This window comes from Saccopteryx bilineata, chromosome X, assembly GCF_036850765.1.
Source record: "Saccopteryx bilineata isolate mSacBil1 chromosome X, mSacBil1_pri_phased_curated, whole genome shotgun sequence".
NCBI classification, from domain to species: Eukaryota; Metazoa; Chordata; class Mammalia; order Chiroptera; family Emballonuridae; genus Saccopteryx; species Saccopteryx bilineata.
The window spans coordinates 37,030,323-37,042,515 of record NC_089502.1 but is presented as its reverse complement, the minus strand read 5'-3'; the positions used below and the strand labels follow the sequence as shown (position 1 = coordinate 37,042,515).

Here is a 12,193-nt window from a genome sequence, read left to right as displayed (position 1 = left end):
ACTGTTTCTCACACATTTCTGTATTTAAGTAATGCCTTATAGTTGAAACTTTTGAATAATATATAAAGTGCAATGCAAACACAGGGTAATATTATTTAATTATTAAAGAAAAACAAAACCTTGGTAATAAATTTTACATTTTAAATTTCCAGGAGAAACTATAACCAAAATATAGTTAATGTTTCAGGAAATTTATATAACTATTGTCTTAGCTCAGGCTGTTATAACAACGTACATCAAACAGGGTGGTTTTTAAACAACAGAAATTTATTTCTCAGAGTTCTAGAGGCTGGAATTCTGAGACCTGAGTACCAGAATGGTATGGTGTAATGCTGGTGGCTGAGGCCAGGCATGTCCACATTGGATTCCAGCAGAAGGTAGAGAAACTGTAGAGCTAGAAAGTGTTGGGCCATTCTGTTTAATAGAGTCTCTAGTGGTGGGCGAGCACATAGGCAGGGGAAAACCACTTCTCAGGCAAAGAAACAGCAAAAATGGTCCCTCACATAGGTCATTCAAAGAGAGCTTATGGGACCCAATCCAGGAGCTCTTAATGCTGTGACCTAAGATTGACATTCTCCATAGGATGTAATAGACACTCAATAGTGCTATGTTTCCCTGAGGAGAAAACATTTTTTAAAAAAGGCCCCTCACAGTGGCGAACAGGAAATTTGCCATCCACAATCCCCCTGAGCTCAAGCACCCATAGCCTTACATCAGCCATACACACGTGGTGCCGCCACACACTTACACAACAATTAGGCAAATTGCCTGCAGCCAATAAACCAGTGAGCAATCCTAACACAACTGCTTCCCTACACAGGGTGAGGTCCCTCTTCCCCGGTTCAGACTTGTTGCAGACTCACAGAGTAGAGGGGTGAGAGATTTCTTTGGGATTTCTTCCATAAGGGCACTAATCCTGTTCATAAGGACTTGGCCCTTATGACCTAATCATCTCCAATAGACTCCTCATTCTCCTAATATTATTACCTTAGGTGTTAGGTTTTCAACATATGAATTTTGGGGGTACACAAACATTCAGACCACAGCAACCATGCCCTATACTTCAAAATTTTGTAAAGTAAAATGGAAAGCCCAGTCTTCTTACATATATTTCAGAATGGAAAAGTTAAGTACGAAGCTCTAATATAATTAACTTATGCTCTCACAGCAAGTTTTTAGTCTTGTTTTTGTAGAAAAACAACTTCCAACAATTCTAGGTACTTACTTTGAAATTCAGTGGAATATACTGAAACCACATCTGTAAGCTTCCAAATCATTAAATGTAGAGGCCAACCTTGTTTACAAGTCCATTTGGAGGATCAGAACCAGAAAAAACAACACAATTAAAAAGTTGGTAAAAGAGCTTAATAAACACTTCTCCAAAAAAGACAGACAGATGGACAATAGATATATGAAAAGTTGTTCAATGGCACTAATCATAGAGAAATGCAAATTAAAACCACATTGAGCTATCACCTCACACTTTGCAGAATGGCTGTCATCAATAAATCAACAAACAGCAAGTGTTGGTGAGGGTGTGGAGAAAAGGGAACCTTCTTGCACTGTTGGTGGGAATGCAGACCAGTACAGCCACAATAGAAAACAGTATGGGAGTTCCTCAAAATTAAAATTGAAATGTTCTTGTGACCTAGCTATTCCACTATGCAAATGTATTAAAAAATACACCCAGAAACACTTATTTGAAAGAATATATGTACCCTAATGTGTATATAAAAAGTGTGGTACATATACACAATGGAATACTATTTGGCCATAGAAATCTTACTTTTTACAACAGTATGGATGGACCTAGAGGTTATTAAGCTAAGTGAAATAAGCCATAAAAAGAAAGACAAATACTATAAGAGTTCACTTATATATGGAATCAAAAACATAAAATAAAGTAACAAAATAGAAACAGAGTGATACATATAGAGGCCAGCAGAATGACAGGTGACAGAGGGGAAGGGGATAGAAGGCTGGGTGGAAAAGGTGAAAGGATTAAGAAATACAAATTGGTAGTTACAGAACAGTCAGAGAGATGCAAATTACAGCATAGGAAATATAGCCAATAATGTTGTAATAACTATGTATGGGGCCAGATGGATACTTGAAAATCTGGAGGGGGGTCTGTTCTATAAAGTATATGATTATATAACTATCATGCTGTACATCTGAAACTAACACAAAATAATATTGAGTGTAAATTGTAATTGAAAAAAAATTAAAAAAAGAATAGTTGGATATGTTCTGGAATCTTTGTGTCACAAACTAATTGTGGCATCTTGGATGGAGGAAGTGAGAGTCTCGAAATTAAAGAGTTGTGAAGTTTTTTATTGTTATCAGAAGAGTAATTACCAGCAAATTGCCACATTTATAAAGTCAGCAACAGATGTGTGACAGCTGGGTTAACTGAATATCTGCTGGGACTTTTTTTTTATAGTACAAGATAATTCCATGTGCATATTATGGAAAAGAAAGTGCGTGTGACCATTCAAATATCAAATGAAGAGAACAAATATCACCTGGAAAGTGTATTAATCTACTAAAGTTAATGGTAGTTTTTCTTAGCTTTCTTTTACTTTTTTTTGTATTATTCCCAAGTGAGAAGCGGGGGCAAGGGGGTGGGGAGGCAGTCAGACTCCCACATGCACCTGACCGGGATTCACCTGGGAGACCCACCAGGGGGCGATGCTCTGTCTCTCTGGGGCATTGCTCTGCTGCAATCGGAGCCATTCTAGTGCTTGAAGTGGAGGCCATAGAGCCATCCTCAGTGCTCGGCCAACTTTGCTCTAATGGAGATTTGGCTGCAGGAGGGGAAGAGAGAAACAGAGAGGAAGGAGAGGGGGAAGGGTGGAGAAGCAGATGGGCACTTCTTCTGTGTGCCCTGGCCAGGAATCTAACCTGGGACTTCCACAGGTCTGGCCGACACTCTACCTCTGAGCCAACCAGCCAGAGCCTCTTTTACTTTTTTTGAGTATAAAACTATTTATTGACCACTGTTTACCAGTATTTATAATAAAGTAAACAATGTACAGTTGGATAACATTCTGTTTACTACAAAGTTACTGTTTTTCCTGGCTTCTGCTGAACCAGTAACCCAAATAATGAAACTGAGCCTCCACATAAGGAATAAATGGGAGTAAGGAGAAAACATGTAAGTCAAGAGTTTAGATTACAAAACTTTGTTCACTCATTTATTGCAGCAGGTCTTTAATTGCCAAGGTCTATAACAATCTGATTAGTGTTCATGAATAAGGTCTTATACATTTCATGATCATAACTTTTTAGTCAATATAGCACAGGGATTTCAACTTTTGGTAAAACAACAGTTTATAAGTCTTGCTTACCAAATTTAACCCACCAGAATTTGCCTAGTTTTCTCATTGGGGTGGGGAGGGTGTTGGTAGTAATAAAATTTTCCTTTCAGGGGTTTTGCAAACAAACTTGCATTTATGATTGGAGATATGGATATGGAATCTGATACGGCTGCTTTTAAATTGTCTAATTTAAACTGCTTACATTACATTTAAATTGCCCAATTAATTGCATATTATCTATTTTCAAAGGTTAAAGCGGTAGAAAAGAAATTACAATTTAACTTGCAGTGATTTACTATTTAGGTTGCTGAAAATGATGGCAGCCCAGAAACATGAATTTATCTTTAGTTGTGAAATCCTGTTTTAGTTTTGGTAAAAGAAAAAAAATAATTGAAATGATATTATATAAAACAATCTGATTTTATATATATTGTTTAATATATATATATCAGAAACCCTTAAATAAATGAACCAAAAAAAACCCCTTAATGATCCTTAGCCATATATGAGTTAAATTCACAATGGTCCTTAGGCATATATGAGTTAAACACAAGTTGATGACTGAGTAATGACTATGGAGATTTTCCCCAACATTTAGAAAAGCTGTCTCTAATGCAGGGAAAAAATATACCATGGTATCAAATGTTCTTGTCTGTTAAAGAAAACAACTACAGAAAACTTATTCAAAGTAACCAGTGCTATAGATGCAAACTGCACCCCCAACAACTCCCCCAGTACTACTTCAAAACAAACACATCAAACTTGATTTTCATTAGAATGTAGTTATTTCTTCAGGCTAATAAAAAAAAAACCAAGACACAGAGATCTCACACACACACACACACACACACACACACACACACACACACACACGTATGAAAGCAATGCAATTATTGGGCTTCCTCTTCTGGAAAAGAATGCCAAGTTAGTCTCTCTTCATAAAAATCAAGTACAATTTGAGGGCACTTCATATCTGCCTCTTCTGCCAGCACCAAGTCTGCCTCATTTGAACCTTTCCATTTCATAAGAAACATTAATTCTGTACTGCTGTCTGTGGCACCAATTATTCGATCAAGGCCTCTGGAAAAGCCAATTGGTTTATCAGCAGCATCACTTTTCTTCTTTGATTTGCTATCATCAGGTTCACTGTCAGATAGACTTTCTTTTTGTAATATCCTTTTCTTTACCAGCTTTTTGAGAATTAAGAAATGCTTCAAATGCCTCTGAACAATCTAAATTTTCTTTAGGTTCCCAAGTATTATCAGCATCTGTGAGTTTCTCCCACACCAGGAAATACTCCACCTTCACATTCACTAGACATCAGTCCAATACTTATTCCACTGCAAATTCTTCAGGTTCTACCTCTTCCTAACTTTTTCTTTCTCTTTGTATTCTATTTCTTTCCCATTTTTTGCAATGTAGTTTTATTGGAGGCCATTTTTTATTGCAGACATGAACAGCTCTTACATTCACAGGGTGGCACCTAGTGGTCCCCAGAGAGGCGAGAGAGGGGTATAGAAAGAGACCAGGATTTTCTTAGCTTTCAAGATATACCAGCAATCAATTTTTGACTGTAGTAATAAATTTTACACCTAGAAAGCACATACAATTATTTTATTTGTTTTTTATATCTATGTTGTTTTATTATTATTTTTAAATGAAACTTTGTAAATGTTAGTTTAAAGCAAGGCAAAATTATATAAATCTTAAACATTTCTTAAATAAAGATTAATACATATCTATCAAAAAAACTTTTAAAGCCATAAAAATTTGACTATTTTTTGTTTTTATATATAATTTTAATTTTGAAAAATTTTTAACATACAGAAAAATCACAAAAACAGTACAATTATTTTTCTAATATATTTAGCCTATTATTTTTAAAGTTTTTAATTTCTAGAAATACAGCAGAATAAACATTCCTATTCTTGAGATTGTGAAGGATTTCACTGAATTGTGAAATGTTCGTGGTGTAATTAAGATGGAGTGAAGAGGTAGAAACCAATATGGCTTTGTTTCTCAACATACTGATAAATGATAACAGCTAGGAAAAAAAATAAATTACTGAGTGCCTTATTGTACACATTTTTCCTAGTTCTTAATTGGTACATTATAAAATGACACCCTCTAAGAGTTATTATATGCAGAAAGCACTCTTTTTCTAGTTCTCTATGTTCACATATTCTCATGGATATCAACATTAAACTATTTATTCCCTTGAGCTCAATCAAAGTATGGCATGTTTTAAATGTGAATCCTTTATTCTCCTGTAAAGTCATGACATAACTGATTTTATGTAGAACAGGTAGCTCTCATTTCTAGTTGCTTGGCCCTTTTTCTTCTACATTGAGTGCAGTATCCACAGTTATTCCTATATCCGGCAGTGACCTACTTCCCTCTACTTTCAGTGGCCTTCTGGGAAAGGAAGTAGAAAAGTTGTATAAGGATGTGTGGTATTCAATTTTCACAATCTAGTCATAAAGAACTTCTGAACTGCAAGTCTTAAAAAATCTTCTCCTCAGGACACTTGGATACCGGAGAGCAACAGTAACTACTTCTTTAGCTGTTTCAGGAGGTTCTTCAGGTAAATCTGTAATCTCCTTCAGCAGGTGGTGAATCTTTGGTTGAAGGCTTAGCAAGCTCCATATTTTTGCTGCTTTTCTGTTTGATGTTTCAAAAGTGTCTGACTCTCATTTTCAAGCACCAAATCTTCCTCACTCTGGGTCTGGGATGCTATACCAGAGCCCCAGATACAAGAAAAGGAGCAAAGAGAGGAGAAAAATGCCAACCACCTTACAGGATCCCATGGTGGTGAAAGCCCTCCTCTCTAAGCACATAATTATCAAAGTACATGGTAAAAGGTTTGCTATAGCATTTCTTATTTCTAGCTTTTATGTGAAGGCTTTACAAAATGTACTTTGATGTGAATTTCTGAAGCCATATTCTTATCCCACTACTGAAGTAAGTTTGACACTCCCACAGACTTGGGCTGCTTGAATATTCACTGAATTTTGACATATGGAATAAAGAGTACAAGAATGACAGGAGACCAGAAATCTCATCACTGGCTGTGTTACTCAATATTTTAGGGCAGTGGTTCTCAAACATTTTGAACTTGGGGTGCATTTAAAATCCTACAAATAATTGTAGGCACACTATATACAAATTTCTGAGAAATAGGTTATAATAATTAAGTCAAATATTAAAGAAAAAATATATAAAGTCCAAGCATACTTTTATGGCAATTAAATGAAATAAATATGACAAAATTAAATTTATTCTGACATTAAAAAAACACTTTTATGTTATATTTTTTGTTATGCTTTTTAAAATTCATAAAAAAGAGGGGTTAAAAATAAAAAAATGACAAAAGATATCTTTATATATATATATAAACAGATTCTTAGTAAGATTCAGTAAATTTGGCAGGTCCTAGCACAAATGTGTTAAATTTTTTCATTCTTGTGTTTATGAGAAACATGAACCTGATGTGTCCTAGCAATTTCTTCAATGTTTGGGCATATATTTGAAAGGCAAACTTTCATTTCCTCATCAATACATTGAAGAATTCCTCTCTTTTTACTCTTAATTGTGTTGAGTACAGAAAACTCCCATCATACTGTGAGGTTGATTGGCAATGGAGGAAGGTCAACTGAGGAACCAGGCCTGGAAACTTTGACTGGAACCGCCCACACCCATGCCCGCCAAAAAAGAAATGGTCCAGAGCCCTTTGAAAAAGAACAACTGTCTGTCAGCCAATGAAATTTTGCCACGTCATATTAACCCGACCACCCTACTGACACTATATATTAGCCCCCCCCCATGAGAGAATCTGCTCAACTACTCTGGCCCCCTTTCACGGACCAGAGTACCTCATCCAGGATGTGCTCCACTAAATAAAGCTTTTGCTATTCCACACTTTGTGACTACGCCCTTCTTTCTTCCTCTGCGGGGAAAATACCTTACATATACATATTATCTTAACTTTACACCAAACAAAGGATAGAAGAAACTTGCCTCCAGTCTTTCTGGGTAACATGAGGGGTAGTGTAAACAATCCAGCACCACAGCTTAACAGCCTTTTGCAACCTAATCAGGCAAGTGAGGTGGGGGGTTGGGCAGACTGTCAGCTTACAGCCAATTGCCCACACCTCTGTCCCCCAAAAATGTAAACTCCAAAAACTCTATTGATTTTTTGGTCCCCAAGAGGCACATATTTCTCTGGAATACCATAGGGTGCCCCTGGAAATCTTCTAGGGTGCACCAGTGTGCCCTGGCACACACTTTGAGAACCACTGGTTTAGGGAATTAGAACAATTAATTGTTGACCTCCCTGAACTTCAGGAGGTTCCTTGTCTCTAAAATTAGATGGTTGTATTATTCTAAATCCCTTCTGTGGTTTTATTTCATTACAGGGAAAAAATAGTGTTTTTTATTTAACTGTAAGAGATATTTAAGATAAATTATAAATGCCACTATCCCATGAAAGCAAATATATTAAAGGCATTCAGTGAGTATTTGTTCATGGGCTGATTATTATCTCATGTAAACTGTTGAGGAGGAAAAGTAGAAGAAATTGCATAATTTCCATCATGAAATCCTTTTTGTTTTTCCAAATATGTATGTATCACCTTTTCCTATGCTAGCATTAGTTTGTGTAATATGTATTGTGGTACTCCAGCTCACTGGGAACTACCAGTGTTGTTGGAAGAGACCTACTCAAGACACAAACTGATATCAAGAGGAAGAGGAGGAGGCCTGCCAAGGGAGGCAAAGAAGACCTCCTGAATTTCCTTCTTCTTTAGATTTTATTGGTCAGAAGCAGTACAGAGCTAACAGGATCACAAGAGAGGGAGGCCAGGTGATAAGGGGAAAGAATGACTAATGGCTATTTTGCTGACATGGAGAAAGGGCTAATTTAGATCAGTACATTCTTTTTTTTTTCTAATAATAAGCACAAAGGAAGGGGAAATCAGAACCTCTAGGCTAATTTTCTAAAGCCCATTCAGATGCACTTCTTTGTGTTTGCACAAAGGTCACTCACTCACAGTTTCTTTTTTTTTTTTTTTTTTGTATTTTTCTGAAGCTGGAAACGGGGAGGCAGTCAGACAGACTCCTGCATGCACCTGACCGGGATCCACCCGGCATGCCCACCGGGGGGCAGAGTCTTTGTGTTTGCACAAAGGTCACTCACTCACAGTTTTTTTTTTTTTTGTATTTTTCTGAAGCTGGAAACGGGGAGGCAGTCAGACAGACTCCTGCATGCACCTGACCGGGATCCACCCGGCATGCCCACCAGGGGGCAATGCTCTGCCCATCTGGGGTGTTGCTCTGTTGTGACCAGAGCCACTCTAGCGCCTGAGGCAAAGACCATAGAGCCATCCCCAGCGCCCGGGCCATCTTTGCTCCAATGGAGCCTCAGCTGCGGGAGAAGAGAGAGACAGAGAGGAAGGAAAGGGGGAGGGGTGGAGAAGCAGATGGGCGCCTCTCCTGTGTGCCCTGGTCGGGAATGAAACCCGGGACTTCTGCACGCCAGGCTGATGCTCCACCACTGAGCCAACTGGCCAGGGCCTTACAGTTTCTTGGTGTTTGCATCCAAGAGACATTCACTTAGGGCTTTTAACTAAAGTTCCCCAATCCAAGTCTTAGAGGGCTTAAGGTTAGATAAGTGATCCTACAATGTACTAAATGCTGAGTTGGAAGAAGATATAAGGATTTGTCCAAGTGTAGATAATCACTACATACACATTTCTGGTATAGTGGATCAGCAGATTTTAAACTTTAGTCTTTACCAAAGTCATCTGGAGAGCTTTCAAGATATGCTAATTCTGATCAGTAAGACAGCTACCACACTTAGCAAAAATGTTAAAGAAGTCCCTGAGTTTAGCTTCTAATTCTATTACTTATTAACTCCATGTTTAGCCCCCAAACCTCCCAGATGTCCCACTGCGCACTATGTGATCTAACTCCTCCATGTTCCTTATCCCCCATCATAAGTCAAGAACAACTAAGTAAGTCGGTAACCTCTTTTGTTCTTCTGTTGGGTAGGAAAGACACCTCTGTGAATGTTACTATTGCAGGAATCAAAGGAGAACAAAAATGCCCAGACAACTTGATGAAGGAAGTAGGATTTATTAAAGCCGGAAGAGGCCCTGGCCAGTTGGCTCAGTGGTAGAGCGTCAGCCTGACATGCCGGAATACTGGATTTGATTCCTGGCCAGAGAACACAGGAGAAGTGCCCATCTGCTTCTCTACCCCTCCCCCTCTCCTTCCTCTCTGTCTCGCTCTTCCCCTTCCACAGCCAAGGCTCCATTGGAGCAAAGGTGGCCCGGGTACTGAGAATGGCTCCATGGCCTCTGCCTCAGGTGCTAGAATGGCCCTGGTTGCAACAGAGCAACGCCTCAGATGGGCAGAGCATCGCCCACTGGTGGGCATACTGGGTGGATCCCGGTTGGGCTCATGCGGGAGTCTGTCTGACTGCCTCCCCATTTCCAACTTCAGAAAAATACAAAAATACAAAAAAAAAAAAAAAAAAAAGCCGGCAGAGCACATGGGGTTTGTAGCTCCAAAACATGGGATCCCCGAAGTTGACTTTCTTACAGGTTATATTCCTTTACAGTATCTAAGTGATGAGCATGTTATTTCTTTGTTTAAGGTTTGCCAGGACTCAAGGAGAGGGGAGGGAAAGCTTCAGTGGGGTAGCAAGAGGGAATGGATTTCCAGATCACTGGCCATAGTTACATACAGATCTTGCTGTTCTTGTTTTGTATTGTGACTAAAGGATATAGATAATTTATCACTGCTGACTTGGTTACCTCTGCTGACTCCTTTCTCTTGTATTCTTTTTATTTCTTCCTTCTAAGCCAAGAAGGGCAGGCCCCTCCTTCCATATTACTATCCATTTAACTTACTGCACAGTTGAAGTTATCAAATGTGCAGACATTCTGTCTTCTTCTCTACTCCATGTCTACTCTCCTGTTTAGGCATGGCTGTCATACTTCTGCCCCAAATACAGTTACAGTAACCAAGAGATGTTAAGTATTTTTTGAATTTACTCTCTTTACAATTCTTGTAGTTTCTCATTTATGTGCATAAATTCAGGTCTATAAATTATGTGTATATAATTCAGAGCTAACCCTGCAGCTTCATTCCAGCTGTCCCAGCTGCCCCATCCCAGAGCACACAACAATTCCCTGCACTCTTATCTGTTGTGCACAGTAGTTATGAAATCAGAGGAGACTGCTCAGAAGAAACCATATTTTTGCTGGACTTTGAAAAACAAGACAGGATTGTGCAGAAGTGAGTGGAATGGACATTTCACAAAGAGGCAATAGACCCTGCCTAGTTGGCTCAGTGGATAGAGCATGGGCCCAGCATGTGGACATCCCAGGTTCGATCCCCAGTCAGGGCACACATGAAAAAAGACTATCTCTTCCCCGTCTTTTCCACCTTCTCTTTCTCTTCTCCTCTCACAACTAGTGTCTTGATTGGTTGCAGCATTGGGCCCATGTCCTGAGGATCGCTTGGTTGATTCGGTCCCAGATGGGGGTTGCTGAGTGGATCCCAGTTGGGACTCATGTGGGAGTCTATCTCTATCTCCCCTCTTTTCACTAAAAAAACAAAAACAAAAACATGTTTTTTTAAAAAAAAGAAGCAGTAGTATAATCAAATGCATAAGAGACTAGAGCATTTGTTTTCAAACTTTAGTGTGTATAAGGAACATCTTGAGCATTTATTGAAAATGCAGATTCCTGGGCCACACCAAGATTGGTCTAGAGTGAACCCAGGGACCTGCATTTTAACCATAATTTTGGATGATTTTTATATAGGAGGTTCATAAACAAGACCTTGAAAAATTAACTAATAACAATATAGATTATCCTTATACAGATCAGGATGCACTATATCTTCCTATAGCCTAAAACAGGGGTCCCCAAACTACGGCCCGTGGGCCACATGCGGCCCCCTGAGGCCATTTATCCAGCCCCCGCTGCACCTCTGATAGGGGCACTTCTTTCATTGGTGGTCAGTGAGAGGAGCACAGGATCCATCCTCATCCTGTGCTCCGGGAGTACTGTATGTGGCGGTGCCACAAAGCGCAGCATGGCTCACGTACAGTACTACTTCCGGTGACACGGGAAGCATGCATCACGGCTCCGGAAGCGCGTCATATCACCTGTTATGGCTAGCAGTGACAAATATGGAACCGGACATTGACCATCTCATTAGCCAAAAGCAGGCCCATAGTTCCCATTGAAATACTGGTCAGTTTGTTGATTTAAATTTACTTGTTCTTTATTTTAAATATTGTATTTGTTCCCATTTTTTTTTACTTTAAAATAAGATATGTGCAGTGTGCATAGGGATTTGTTCATAGTTTTTTTTATAGTCTGGCCCTCCAACGGTCTGAGGGACAGTGAACTGGCCCCCTGTGTAAAAAGTTTGGGGACCCCTGGCCTAAAATATACCATTTTACTCAAATAAATTGATGAAGAATTTATTAAAAGTCCATTATGAGCTGTTACTCTGTATAGTTGTTCAATTTGTAACTTTAAAGGGAAAAAGTGGGGTCTTCTCACTCTGTCATGATGTTGACATCACTCACTGTTACGCTATATAGAACAGTGGTTCTAAATGTGTGATCTCTGGACCAGCAGCATCAGCATCACCTGAGAATCTCTCAGAAATATAAATTATTTGGCTCTACCTATGACCCACTGAATCAGAAACTCTAGAGTTGAGGCCCAGCCATCTGGGTTTGAATAAGCCTTCCAAATGGTTCTGATACCTCAGGCTTTTAAAAACCACTGCTCTAGAATAGTGAGAGCTTTCTGTAATATATATATATATATATATATATATATATATATATA

At 38.8% G+C, this 12,193-nt stretch overlaps 1 non-coding gene and 1 pseudogene across 1 annotated transcript; one reads left to right on the top strand and one right to left on the bottom strand.

The window, feature by feature from the left end:
• Positions 1-505: 505 nt before the first annotated feature.
• Positions 506-631, top strand: LOC136318011 (small nucleolar RNA SNORA25). Its single transcript, XR_010727987.1, has one exon. It is a non-coding gene; the product is annotated as a small nucleolar RNA SNORA25 (small nucleolar RNA).
• A 3,579-nt stretch (positions 632-4,210) lies between these two features.
• Positions 4,211-4,758, bottom strand: LOC136317403 (chromobox protein homolog 3 pseudogene; annotated as a pseudogene).
• Between the last annotated feature and the right edge of the window lie 7,435 nt (positions 4,759-12,193).